The 14,562-nt window shown below is 55.0% G+C and overlaps 1 pseudogene; it reads right to left on the bottom strand.

Moving 5' to 3' along the window:
• Positions 1–763: 763 nt before the first annotated feature.
• LOC119519294 lies at positions 764–5,554 on the bottom strand (annotated as a pseudogene).
• Between the last annotated feature and the right edge of the window lie 9,008 nt (positions 5,555–14,562).

The following is a 14,562-nucleotide window of genomic DNA, read 5'->3' as shown; positions in this document are numbered from 1 at the left end:
GCCCTGCACTCCCTGTGGCACGCCCTCCCAGTTGCTTGGGAGAGAGGCTTCCAGTCCCCACCAGTGCTCCAGTAAATCCCCAGAGGCCAGAGAGGCAGGGACAGGCCAGCCCAGCCTGGAGGAGACAGGTCATCGGCATTTCTGTGGCAGTGGAGACCTTGCCCACAACAGATCCTCCATAAAACATCACATTAGATTTCTTTGGATTGCCTTTTTTTATTTTTGCAAAAAAAAGAAAAAATTATTTTCCTTTGAAATAAAATGTACAACCAAAAGAGCTCAGGGCGTGGGGCAGTAAGGAGGATTGGGGGGGGACAGCATTTTGGGGTAGGACTCCTGTGCTTCTCATCCCTCCACCCCATGCCTTTGCAAAAGGAGAAATTTCGGAAGGAAAGGGAAATACATGCTGTGCCGGGTGCTTTTTCTGGAGCACGTTATCCCTTGGGTACACCAAGTAACATCAGAACCATCAGATCGGCAGAGCCCTTGGAAATCATAGCCCACCCCCAACCCCTAATGTTCGCATGGGCACACGGACTCAAAAAGAATATGCCTGAGGGCACATACCAGATCAAAGACGTGAAGTTAGGACTAGGAACATCTGGGCCACCTGAGCACTGGACTCAGTGTTAGGCGAATGAGCCCATGTAGTGAAAAGGTTTTCTGCTGGCAGCCCCTGCTCAGTGGTCCCTGCCCTCAGCCTAAGAGGTGGCTCTGTAAGGACCAAGAAACCCGCGGTGGTTATGAACCTCAGGAGTATTTTTTAGCACCAGATTGGGGCGCTCTCCTGCCAACCCAGTTTCTTGGAGCCTCTCAGGCAGGGGCGATGCTGCTTGAAGGCCCCTGTAGCCATGTGGGAGGTGGGGAAAGAAGCCAGCAGGGCTGGGGAAAGCCTCGTCCTAGGGCTTTCCACTCCTCCCCTCCTCCCCGACTTCAGTGGGGCCCAGAGAGGACACGGTGGGGAAGGCCAGGGTGTCACCTTGTTTCTTGTTTCTGGGCAGGGCGCCACCTCCTCCCCAGCAGGAGAGAAGGTTCAGAATCGCTTTTCTCAGGCTGGGAGGTAATGAGCAGCTTCTTGCTCCCAAAATCCCACCAGGCTGCTGTGTGGAACGCGACGTTGGTCATGACGACGGTGCACTCCAGGATGGCCAAGATGGTGTTCACTCCAGCTTCACAGTACATGTTGTGCCGAAAGTAGACAGCCAGCGCCGTGAAGAAGGAGACGAAGTTGACGATGAAGAGCCTCTGTTTCCAGCTGTAGGACTTGCGATCTGTGAGTTTCTGGGTCAGTCTCCAGAGAATGCAGGTGAGGAGCACGTGACTGAGGGATGTGAGGTCCTCGGACGGGGAGACGTAGGTGAGCACTAGCAGCACAAGGTTCTCCACGACCTTGAGGCCGAAGTTGAGGCAGGAAAGTGGGCGGCAGCCAGGGCACGGGCATGGGCAGCTGAGGGAGTGGCTGCAGTAGGCAAAGGCCACCAAGAAGCGGGGCGCCGAGTGCAGGCCGATGCAGAAGCGCCACTCGTAGCACTGGGCACCTCCCCGCCGATGGCTGAGCTCACTGACGGCAGGCGATTGGGCACCTTTCAGTTTCGTTCCATCACCTCTTTCTTGGCCAGCGCAGGGTTTTCTTACAGGCTTCTGTGGGTCTTGATGCTCAGGACGGGGTGCGGCTAGCAAGCTTTTGTGAACATGCCCCAAATTGCTTGTCTTTAGAATGGAAGAAGGACAGTTGGAAAGGGTGCTGTGAGAATTAGGCAGAGTAGGAGTGTGTGTTCCTAGGATGCTCTGGATCCCCAAAGAAGTCCTCTCCCAGGCGGAGGTCCTGTGCCATCCTGGAGCCTTCCTTCTGTAAACAGCACACTGGTTTCAGAGGCTGGAGGGCTTGCTTCCTTCTGGGGTCAGTGTGTCCTGGCCGGCTGCCAATCCTTGGTTCCTTTGCTTTTCTGTCATGTGGAGATGTCTTCCCCTTTGGTTCCTTTTCTGAAATGTTTTTGCTTGAACCTTTCTGCTTTCTGTTCGTAGGCCCATATGGGGGATCTTCGGTCGAGACAGAACTGTAAGGCTGGGTTCTCAGGAGGAGTTTACACAGCATTAATCTCCGAAAATATTCTGGAAGGAGAAAAGCTACTCAAAGGTAGGGACAGGGGTGTGACAGGTGGAAGAGAATTAAAACCATGCTCTTGATTGGGGAGAACTTTTAGATTGAAAAGACAAGTTTTGGTTGCTCTTAGATCTGTGCTGTCAGCAAAACTATAGTTGTGAGTTCAGCAGTGACATGAAAGGCATTTGAATCACAGGGGGTGATTAAGAGTCCCTGCCATTTTTGAGTGAGGTGAATCATTTTCTTGGCAGCAAATTAGGATTTGGATGTAATGTCACTCAAACAATGCACAGAGAGACTTTCTTACCAAGTATTTTTATGTATGAGATTCTGTATTTTTAAATTATCTCAGCTCCAAAATGCATGATAAAGCAGATGATGTTTTTGGAAACATGGTAAATAAGCCCACAGCCATGACGTTAACAAACGTGGCATTCATTTTCATCACTGCCCCATTGACAACACAGAAACACACATGCAGGAGGGAATGACCAATTAGCTCCTATATTTTCCTTACACCAGAAAGAATCAGAGTAAGATTAAAAAATTAAAAGTATAAAAGAACAGCCAAATCATTCCCCCCCATCCTACCTTATTTTTCATTTAGTTTTTGTCCCCATTTTTATACTCATCTATCCATATGCTGGATAAAGGGAGTGCAATTCACAAGGTTTTCACAATCACTCCATCACCCCTTATAAGCTACATTGGTATACAATCATCTTCAAGAGGCTACTGGGCTGGAGTTTGGTAGTTTCAGGTATTTACTTCTAGCTATTGCAATACATTAAATCCTAAAAAGAGTTACTTATACAGTGGGTAACAATGTCCACCAGAGTGACCTGCTGACTCCTTTTGGAATCTCTCAGCCACTGAAACTATTTCATTTCATTTTGCATCCCCCTTTTCATCAAGAAGATGTTCTCAATCCCATGCTGCCGGGTCCAGATTCATTCCTGGGAGTCATATCCTGTGTTGCCAGGGAGATTTACACCCCTGGGAGTCAGGTTCCAAGTAGTGGGGAGGACAGTGAGTTCACCTGCCAAGAGAGAGGGCCACATCTTAGTAACATGTTGGTATTCAGGGGGAGATTCTTAAGCAGAATTACAAGAAGGGGCTGTGGCCCGGATCAGAACCCATATATGTGAGGTATAGACTGGTGGAAGTTGGGGCCCATCTTGAAAGCCATATACCTGTGGGCCCCAGATCAGAGCCCATTAGACCGCAGTGTAGATGGGTGGATGCTGATGCCCGGCTTTGAACCCATATGCCCACAGTGTAGAAAGTTGGAGGCCTGGGGCCAGCTTTGTGTCTAAATACCGGTGGTGTAGACAGAGGTTGAAGCCCAGTTTCAGCCTTTATAGCTATGGGGTATATATGTGGAGGCTGGGGACTGGCTCAGAGCCCAAATGCCCACAGTGTCTATGATTGGAGGCTGGGTCCCAAGTTGGATCCAGTATAGCTGTGGGGTAACAGGTGAGACAACAGCCCTTCTCGGAGCCCATATCCAGACACTTAGATGGGTGGAGGCTAGGGCCCAGCTTGCAGCCCATATACCTGAGGGGTAGATGAGTGGAGGTTTGGGCCCAACTCAGAACCCGTATCCTCAGAGTGTAGACAGGTCGAGACTGGGGCCTGTCTTGGAGCTCATGTCCCCACAGTGTAGACAGTTGGAGGCTGGGGCACGACTTGGATCCCATGTAACTCTGGAGTGGACAGGAGGAGCCTGGAGTTCCACTTAGTGCACATTTACCTCTGGGGGAGATGAGTGGGGGCTTGGGCAGAGCTCAGAGCCTGTCTGCCCACAGTGTATACAGGTGGAGGTGTGGGACCCAGCTTGGGGCCTATGAACCTGTGGGGTCCACCAGTGGAAGCTGGGGCCCGGCTCAGAGCCAAAAATATGTGGTATAGACAGGTGAAAGCCTGGGGACAAACTTGGAGCCCATATATCTGGGGGTAACTGGGTGGAGGCTGGGGTTGGGCTCAGAGCCAAGATACCTGTGGGGTAGATGGGTGGAAGATGGGGCATTGCTCAGAGCCCAAATGCCCACAAAGAAGAGGGGAGAAGGTTGGGGCCAAGCTTGGTGTCCACGTACCTATGGGGTAGACAGGTGGAGGTGACGGCCCGCCTCAGACCCCATATCCCCACAGTGTAAGTGGTTGGAGGCTAGGGCCCAGCTCAGAGCACATACCCCCACAGTGCAGGCGTGGGGCCCAGCTTGGAGCCCATATCCCCACAGTGTTTATGGGTGGAGGCTGGGCCTGGCTCCGAAGCTATATTCCCTCAAAGTAGACGAGTAGCAGGCTTGGGGCCCAGCTTGGAGTCTGTAAAACTGTGGTATAGACAGGTGGAGGCTTGGGCCCAACTCGGATCCCATATAGCTGTGCAGTAGATTGGTGGAGGTTTGGCTCCAACTCAGAGCTTATGTCCATACAGTGTAGACAGATGTAGGTTTGGGCCCATTTTGGAGCACATTTATCCAGGTGTAAGCAGGTGGACACTGTGGCTGAGCCTTGAACCCATGTTCCTGTGGGGTAGATAGGTGAAGGCTGTGGCCTGGGTCGGTGCTCATTTCCATTGAATGCAGACAAGGGGAAGTGTGGGGCTGTGCTTGCAGCCCATATACCTGGTGTGTAGACAGCTGAAGGCTGGGGCCCAACTAAGAACCCAAATCCCCACAGTGTAGACAGGTAGAAAATGGGGCCCAGCTTGGAGCCTATATACCATGGGTATATGGGTGGATGTTGGAGCCTGGCTCCAAGCCCCAATCCCCACCATGTAGACGGGGGTAAGACAGATCCCAGCTTGAAGCCCATATTACTACAGTATAGACTGGTAGAGGCTGGGGCCTGGCAGGATGCCCATATTCCCACAAGGTAGTTGGGTGAAGTTTGGGACCCAGCTTGGAGCCCATATACCGGTGGTATAGACAGTTGGATGCTGGGATCCAGCTTGGAGCCCATATTACCTGTGGGGTAGACAGGTGGAGGCAGGGGCCTGGCTTGGTTCCCATACCCTGAAAGTCATTATGGGTGGAGGCTGGAACTCCGCTTGGAGCCCATATCCCCACAGTGTAGATTGGTGTAGGCTGGAAAAGTTTGGAGCCCGTATAACTGGTGTCCAGAGGTCGAGGCTGGGGCCTGGCTCGGGGCCCAAATAACTGTGGTGTAGACCAGTGGAGGCTGAGACCCAGCAGGAGCCCATAAACCTGTGGAGTAGGTGGCTGAAGACTGGGCAAGGTTCAGAACCCATATTCCCACAGTGTAGATGGGTGCAGGCTGGTGCCTGTCTCAGAGTCCATATCCACACAGTGTAGACAGGTGGAGGTTTCAGGTGAAGCTTGGAACGCAAATAGCTGTGGTGTAGACAGATGCATGCTGAGGCCCAGCTTGGAGCCCATATACCTGTGGGGTAGATGGCTGGAAGCCGGGGCACAGCTCAGAGCCCATATTCGCACAATGTAGATGGTTGCAGGCTGGATCCTTGCTCGAGTCCGTATCCCGACTGTGAAGACGTGTGGAGGATCTGGCCCAGCTTTGAGTGCATATTCCCACAGAGTAGACGTGGAGGCATGGCTCGCCGCTTGGAACTCATATACCTGGGGTGTAGAGAGACGGAGGCTATGTCCTGCCTTGGAGCCCATATAGTCACAGTGTAGACAGCTAGACTAGGGCTCAACTTGGAGCCCATATCATATGACTGTTGGATAGAAAGTTGAGGCTGGGGTCCAGTTCTTGCTCATATTTCTGCACTGAAGATGGTTTGAGGCTGGTGCCCCCATTGTAACTCATATACCCGTGGGGCTAACAGGTGAAGGCTAGAGAGCAGCTAAGAACTTATATCCCCAGAGTGCAGATGGGGGAAGGTGTGGGGCCTGGCTTGGAGCCCATATGTGTGTGGTGTAGACAGGTAGAAGCTAGGGCTAAGCTTGGGGCCCAGATGACTATGGTGTAGACAGGTGGAGGCTGGGGACCAGCTCCGAGCCAGTATCCCAAGCATGTAGATAGTGGAGGCGTGGGGCCTTCCTGGAGCCATACACCTGTGATGTAGACAGGTGGAGGCTGGGCCCTGCACTGAGCCCATATCCATCTAGTTTAGCCTTGTTGTGGCATGGGGCTGAGCTTGGAGCCCATATAAATGTGGTGTAGACGAGAGGAGGCTGGGGCCTCGATCGGAGCCCATAACCCCACAGTGTAGACAGGTAGAGGCTTCAGCCCACGATCGAGCCCAGCTAACTGTGTGGTAGACAGGAGGAGGCTGTGCCCAGTAACAAGCCCATATCCCCACAGTGTAGATGGGTGTAGCTTGAGTCCAGCTTGGAGCCCATATCCCCATAGTGTACTTGATTGGAGGTGTGGGGCCCACCTTGGACAAGCCCATATACCTGTGGTGTAGACTGGTGGAAGTTAGGGCCTGGCTCAGAGCTCAAATGTCTGTGGTGTAGACAGGTATATGCTGGGTACCAGCTGGGAGTCCACATCCCCACAGTGTAGCCTGGTTGTGGCACGGGCTCTGAGCTGGGTCCCAGCCTGCACCTGCCTATACTGTGGGAATATGGGCTCTGAGCTGCGCCCCAGGCTTCAACCTGTTTAAAACACAGATACCTGGGCACTGAACCAGGAAGCCTCCATCTGTCTAGACCAGAGGTGTATGAATCCAAGCTCAGCCTCAGTCTACACCTGTCCTCTTAGTGGGAATGTGGGCTCCATTTCTGGCCCCAGCCTCTACTTGTCTACCCCATAGGTATATGGTCTTCAAGTTGGACCTCATGCTCCATGCGTCTACACTGTATGGATATGGGCTCTGAGCCAGGTCAAAGCTTCCACCCATCTCCACTGTGGGAATATGGGCCCCAAGCTTGGCCCTACCCTCCACCTATCTACCCCAAGGTATATGGGCTCTAAGTGGAACCCCAGGCTCCTCTTGTCTACACTACTGGTATATGGGCTCCATGCCAGGTACTGGCCTCCACCCATCTACTCTGTGGTGATACGGGCTCTGAGATTATCCCAAGCATCCACACATCTACCCCACAGGTATATGGGCTCCTAGTTGGGCCCCACACCTCCACCTGTCTATACAACATTTATTTGTGCCCCAAGGCGGGCTCCAGCCTTGACCTGTCTACACCCATATATAAAAGTTCCAAACTAGGCCCAACCTCCATCTCTCTACCCCTTAGGTATATGTGCTGCAAGCCGGACCCCAGCCTAAAACAATCTACAGTGTGGGCATAGGGAATCCAAACTGGGTCTGTTTTCCACCTGTCTACACCAGACTTATCTGGGCTCCAAGCTGGGCCCCACACGACCACCTGTCTACACCACAGTTATTTGGGCTCTGAGCCAGGCTGTAGCCTCAACCTGTCAACACCACAGCTATATGGGCTCTGAAACAATCCCCAGCCTCCACCTATTAATCCATCACTATATGGGTCCCAAGCTGAGCCCCAGCCTCAACACATCTACACTGTGGGAATATTGGCTCTGAGTCGGGCCCCAGCATCCACCAGTGTACCCTACAGGTATGTGTACTCCAAGCTGGGTCCCCCATCACCTGTGTACCCCACATTAATTTGGGCTCCTAGCCAGATCTAACCTCCACCTGTGTACTCCACAGCTATATGGGCACTGAGCTAGGCCACAGGTTTCCACCCATCTTCATTGTGGGGATATGGACTCCAAGCTGGGCATCATGCCTCCTCTGTCTATACCACAGTTATTTGGGCTCTGAGCCAGACCCCAGCCTCTACCTGTCAACACCACAGGTATATGGGCTCCAAGCTGGACCCAAGCCTCCATGTGTCTACACCGTAGGTATATGGGCTCCAAGCACTGCTTCATGCCTCCCCCCATCTACACTTTGAGGATATGTGCTCCAAGTTAGTCCACAGCCTCCACCTGCCTATATTAAGGTAATATGGGCTCCAATCCACACTGTAGCCTCCACCTCTATACCCCACAAGTCTATGGGCTCCAAGCTGGACCCCAGCCTCCATACATCTACACTGTGGGGATATGTGCTCCGACACAGGCCCTTGCCTCCATCTCTCTACCCAACAAGTATATGGGCTCCACCCCAGGATCCACGTGTCTTCACTGTGGGGCAATGGGCCGCGAGCCTCCATCTGTCTCCACTACAGGTGTGTGGGCTCCAAGCTGGGCTTCAGCCTCCACCTGTCTACCACACAGGAATACTGTTTCTGAGTCAGACCCCAGCCTCCACCTATCCACCCCACAGATGTATGGGCACCAAGATGGGCCCCAGCCTCCACCTGTGTGCGCAATAGGTATATGAGCTCCAAGCTGCACCTTAGCCTACACACATCTACACAGTCGGGATATGGGCTCCGAGCGGAGTTACAGCCTACGGCCATAAACACTGTGGGGATATGTGCCCCAAGCTGGGGACCCAGGCTACACCTGTCTACACCACAGGAAGTTGGGCTACAGGCTTGGCCCTAAGCCTCATTCCATCTACACTGTAGGGATATGGGTTCTGATCCAGGTCCCATCGTGCACTTGTCTACACCACATTTATATGGCTCCAAGCTGGGCCTCGTGCTACACTGTGAGGATGTGGGCTCCGAACCGGTCCTTAGCCTGAACCCATCCACAGTGTGGGAATATGGGCTCTGAGCTGGGCCCTGGCCTCCAGCCATCTACCCACGGGTATATAGGCTCCAGACTGGGCTCCAAGTCTTCACCATTTTACACTGTGGGGATCTGGGCTCCAAGCTGGGCCCCAGCCTATAGCAATCTGTGCTGTGGTGATGTGGGCTCTGAGCTGGGCCATAACCTCCACCAATCTACCCCACAGTTATATGGACTCCAAGCCTGGCCCCAGCATCCACCTGTCTTCATTGAGGAAACTGGGCCCCGAGCTGTCTACACCAGAGGTGTGTGGGCACCAAGCTGGGCTTCAACCTCCATCTGTGAATCCTACAGGTATATGGGCTCGAAGCTGGTCCCTACCTCTACTTGTCTATACCACAGGTATATGTGCCCTAAGTGGAACCCAAGGCTCTTCCTGTCTACTCCATAGGTCCATGGGCTCCGAGCCCGGCTCTAGGCTCCACCTGTCTGCACTGTGGGTATATGTGCTCTAAGCTGGCTCCAGCCTCCACATGTCTACCCCACAGGTTCATGGGCTCCAAACTGGGCCCCAGCCTCAAACAATCTACAAAGTGGTCCTAGGGGCTCTGCACCGGGCCTCCCTTCCACCTGTCTGCACCTTAGTTATATGGGCCCCAACCTTGGCCCTAGCCTTCTATGTCTACATTGCGGGACCATGGTCTCCAACCTGGGCCCCAACCTCCACCTGTCTGCACAATAGATATATGAGCTCAAAGCTGGGTCCCAGTGTATATATCCATCTACACTGTGGGGATATCGACTCTGTGCCAGGCCCAAGCCTCTACCCATCAACCCCACAAATGTTTGTACTCCAAGCTGGGCCCCATGCTTCCTGCTGTCTACACAGCAGTTATTTGGGCTCTGAGCCCGTCCCCAGCCTCCACATGTCTATACCATAGGTATATCTGGTCCAAAACAGGTCCCACGCCATCACTGGTCTACACTGTGGGGATAGGGACTCTGAGCCACACCCTAGCCTCCACATCTCTACCCCGCATGTATATGGGCCCAATGCTGGATCCTATCCTGCACTGGTCTTCAGTGCATGAAATGGGCTCCAAGCTGAAATCCAGACTATACCTGTCCACACCACAGGTATATGAGCTTGAAGATGGGCCCCAGCCAATGCCTGTCTACACTTTGGGGCTATGTTCTCTGAGCCAGGTCCCAGCCCCCACCCATCATCACTACATGTATTTGGGCCACAAGCTGGTCCCCAGCCTCCACAGGTATGTGGGCTCTGAGCCTTCATCTGTCTACACCACAGTTATATGGGTTCCGAGCTGTGTCCCATCCTCTACCGGCTACATTGTGGGAATATGGGCTCCATGCCAGCCCCATCCTCCACCCATCTATACTCTGGTGATAAGGACTCTGATCTGGACCCCAGCCTCTACCTGTCTACCCCACAGAGACATGGACTCCAAGCTGGACCTCAAACTCCACCTGTCCACACCAGAGGTTTATGGTTTCTGAGCCTGGCCCAGCCTCCACCATCTACACTGTGTGAATATGGGCACCCTGCTGTGCCCCAGTCTCCACCAGTCTACATTGTGGTGATATGGGCTTTAAGCTGTGCCCCGTTTTCCACCAGTCTACACAGTGGGGATTTGGACTCTGAATCGTGCCCCAGTCTTCACCTGTCTATACTCAAGTTATATGGGCATGAAGTGAAGCCCCATGCCACCACCTGTCAACATTGTGTGGATAAGGGCACTGAGCCAGGCCCCAGCCTTCACCTTTATAGGCCACAGGTACATGGGTGAAAGCTGATCTACAGTGTCCACATGTCTAGACCACATTTATATGGGGAATGAGCCCACCCCATTTCCCCATCCATCTACATTGTTTGGATAGGGGCTCCAAACTGTGCCCAGCCTCCACCTGTCTACCGTGTGAGCTTATGGGCTCCGAGCCAGGCTCCAGCCTCTACCTGTCTGTACTGTAGTTATGTGGGCTCTGAGCTGGGCACCTGGTTCCACCTCTCTGTCCCAGAGGGATAAGGGCTCCAATTTGGGTCTCAGGCTCCAACTGTCTACCCCACATGTAAATGGGTTCCCAGCTGACCCACATGCCTCCACTCATCTACAAAGTCTGAATTAGGATCAGAGCTGGGCCTGAGCTTGAACCATCTCCACTGTGGGAATATAAGCTCTGAGCTGGGCCCCAGTCTCAAGCCATCTACTGCACATGTATATGGGCTCCAATTTGGGCCCAGCCTCTACCTGTCTACACTGTGGGGGAGTGGATCCAAGCCTGGCCCCAGCCTCCACTTGTTTGTGCTCCAAGCTGGATCCCGGCCTCCCTCTCTCTACCCCACAGTTACGCAGGCTACAACACGGTCCCCAGCCTCCACCTGTCTAAGCACAGGTATAAGGGCTCCAAGACGGGCTCCCTGCAGGACAGGGGAGTTTCCCACATGGCCAGTGCAGCCCAGGGCGCTGCGCTCTCAGAGTCCTTTCCAGCCTGCAGCATGGGCTGGGGCCTCTCCCCCGCTGAACGACTCTGTCACCTTATGTGTCCTCTTTCAGGGTGACTCTGATGTGTCTCCACATTTCTACCAGAGCCGAAAACTCCAGCAAAAATCAAACAGCAGAGGACACGTGGGCTGCACATGTCTACTCCTGGCACCCTCTGTGGCATGGTCCTGTGGTCATCAGGAAACCCCATGGGGAGGGTGGTGTGTGCTGGGGAGTCGGCTGCACCCTTTGCAGAGGCCATGTTCCATTCTGTCCCTGGCAGCCACGCGTGGGCCTGTCCTCTTTGATGGTGAGGAGACCACAGGAGAGCAGGCAGGGCCAGGGTGAAACCCCAGCCTCTGTCTCGGGCAGGAGCAGCAGCTTGGGTGGGGTGTTCAGGGTGGGGCCTGCTGCCCGCTTGGAGGGTGTGCAGGGATCCTGTGCCAGCCCCTGTGCCCACATCTGCAAAGGCCTAGTTTAGTCTTGTTTTTCACCTTCTAAAGGTGTGTGTGTGGGTGTGTGTGTGGGTGTGATTGAGTGTAGTGTATACTGCTTGATGCCCCCACACACAGCCCCCAATGTTTAGGAGTACCCCCACGTGTGGACATGGGTGAGACAGTCTTGAAGCCCAGGGGGCCATTGTGAGCACCACCTGGATCAGGGAAGCTTCTGGCCATTGAGTTTTGCTGGACAGAAGCTGCCTCGTCGCAGGAAACAGAAGGAAAAGGCAGAGATTCAGGTGACTGTTCAGTGCCGAGCGTGGGAGGTAAAGGGGTTCCCCTGCTCTGTGCAGTCCCTTGGCCATGACTGGGTGGCCACGGAGCCCTTGACGTGTGGCACCTCCCAACTGAGGTGGGTGGAGAGTGTAAAACGTGTGGGGTTCCCAAGAGTTACTGTGAAAAAAACGAAACTAGAATGACATGGATGGGGAGAAACTCTGCCGTGAGTGGTCAGACCCAGGCTTTATCGGGGTGTCATCTGCTGACGTGGAATGTCTCAGCCCCACAGGAGCAGGGTCATGTAAGGTGGGGGGCAGGGACGTGCTTGAGCACCTGCCTGTGCTGCTGCCGTGCTCAGGAGCGGGGCCCAGAGAACCCAGATCAAGGCAGGGGGACTGTGTGCCCCTCATGGGGAAGGGCAGGCAGGAATCTGACGAGCACACACAGGCATCACTGCGGGGGTGATGAGGACAAAGAGGAGGAAGCCATGGGTGTGGGTCCCAGCGCTGGGGCCAGGGAGGTGACGACAGAGACACGAATGACAGCAGGACTGCCCAGGGGGTGGGAACACCCAGTTCCCACAACTGGAAACATGTCCCAGTGGCTGAAGAGGAGGGACCTTGGCAGGTGTGAGGGGCTGAGGAGCCCCTTCCTGGGAGCCCAGCGGCTCATCAGGGGGAGAGGCCAGCAGAGCTTTCCCTGGAACAGCAGTGATGGGGCTGCTGCTCCCTGTCAGACCTTCTGTGGAAACCCTGCAGAGCTCCTCTGCTAAGGGTTCAGTCACATGATCACCCCGAGGGGTCAGGGAGCCGGGGACGCCTTACTCCATTAGGCAGGACCTGTGGACCCCAGTGAACTGCTGTTGGGGGAAGCACTGAGATCCAGAGCCGCTTTCACACCCCCGAAGTGCTCCCGGCCTAGCCCAGGAGGGGCGAGGGGGACTGGCCCAGACATGCATTTCCTGAGCTCAAGGCCCTCCTGGTGTGGGAGCCTCCCCTGCACCCACCTCTCCCTAGGGTCTCCCCTCCCCTGCACTGGGGTCTCCCCTCCCCTGAAGTTCTCAGTCCACAGACCCAGTGTCAGAGCCCAAAGCTCCACCAGCAAAGGGAGTGGCTGCAGCACTGGCAGGTGAGGGGTGTGCACGTTCCCCTGGGGACCCCAGACCCACCTGCAGTGAGTTGGTCACGGCTTTGGGCCGGGGCAGGACTCTGGGCTAAACCGCACCATGTTCCTGGAAGTCGCCCTCACTGCCCCATCCCAGAGTCCTCCGGGTCCCTGAGGAAACGTGGTGGCAGCTCCCCAGGCTGCCCACAGTTAGTTCAGGGAAGGCCGAGTGCTGGTCACCACCCCCGACCCAATGGCCACATCCAGGACAGACTGAGGGAGGTGGGGGCTGCACGGAGGGAGGACGGTCGTGGGGAAGGTCCCCTGGGCAGGGAGTCAGCAGGGCACGACTAGGGGGCCGGTGGGGGGTGGAGGGTGGTGACGTCATGGGGGAGGGGAAGGTGACCTCACCGGGAGGGAAGGCGGTGATGTCACAAGAAGCAAGCTGAGTCCTGCCAGCTGATTGGTGGGTGGGTTTGGGGGTGGGGCCTGGATACCAGGCAGTTGCCAAGGTCTGAGGCTGAGCAGAAAGCCTGAGTGAGCCGAGATGGCGCCGCTGCTGCTGCTGCTGCTCCTTCTGGCCGACCTGCTCAGGTCAGGTGAGGGGTCCTCCCTCACACACACATCCCGTACCAGGAACCCCGTCCAAACAATGGGGTCTCCCTGGATTGCGTCCCGCGTCACTTCCTGTTGTGGGCCAGGGAATCCCTGGACCTGCACTCGACACCCGACATTCCCCCTCCTGCCTGGGGAAACCCGGTTCCTACCATCCACCGCTGAGTCCTCGATGATCCACCGACATCTGTGGACCCACAATCGAGGTCCCTGGGGAGACCAACCACCTGCACAACCCCTGACCCAACCGCCCGGCTTCCAGCCCCCGTGGATCCACCAGCAGTGCTGGGACAACACACACCGGTCCTCGGAAGACAGCCTGTGTGCACCACGGCTATCAATACTGTGCACTCTCAAGACGCCAATACATCGGCAGCTGCAGACCAACAATCGGCGAGGCTTGGACCACACACTCCCTGTGGAACCAATGTGTCAACCACACGACTTCAAGCCGCCACTGATCATCCTGAAGACATGGACTGACGATCAGTGTCCTTTGGGTGACTTTCACTGTGCTCAGGTTTTCTCACAATTTAACACCTTTCATCCACCACCAATCCACCGGCAGCCTCGCACCCGCACACGTCAACGCTTGGACGCCCTCCCACCTGAAGAACCTCTGGTCCAAGCCTCCATCCCCACCATGTCTGAGGACCCGTTGTCCACACCAGCCATCATCAAGACCCCGCAGATCAAGTGGCAGCTGCTGACCTGCATTTCACACCCAGTGGGCAATCTCCTGCCTCTGGACCCCTTGACCCAGGTTTCTGCCTTCCAGCCCCTGATAATCTACCATCAGGCACGGATCTCCACTCGATACCCCTTGTACCCCTTCCTGTGGTCAGAACCCCTGTCCCAAGCCTCCATCACTGAGCCCCAACAGATCCACCAGCAGCCGTTGTTCCACACCCAATTCCCCTTGGAC

The sequence above is a fragment of the Choloepus didactylus genome, chromosome 23 (genome assembly GCF_015220235.1).
Source record: "Choloepus didactylus isolate mChoDid1 chromosome 23, mChoDid1.pri, whole genome shotgun sequence".
Lineage (NCBI taxonomy): Eukaryota > Metazoa > Chordata > Mammalia > Pilosa > Megalonychidae > Choloepus > Choloepus didactylus.
Note: the sequence above shows the minus strand (reverse complement) of the source record. Positions and strands in the feature narration are given on the sequence as shown.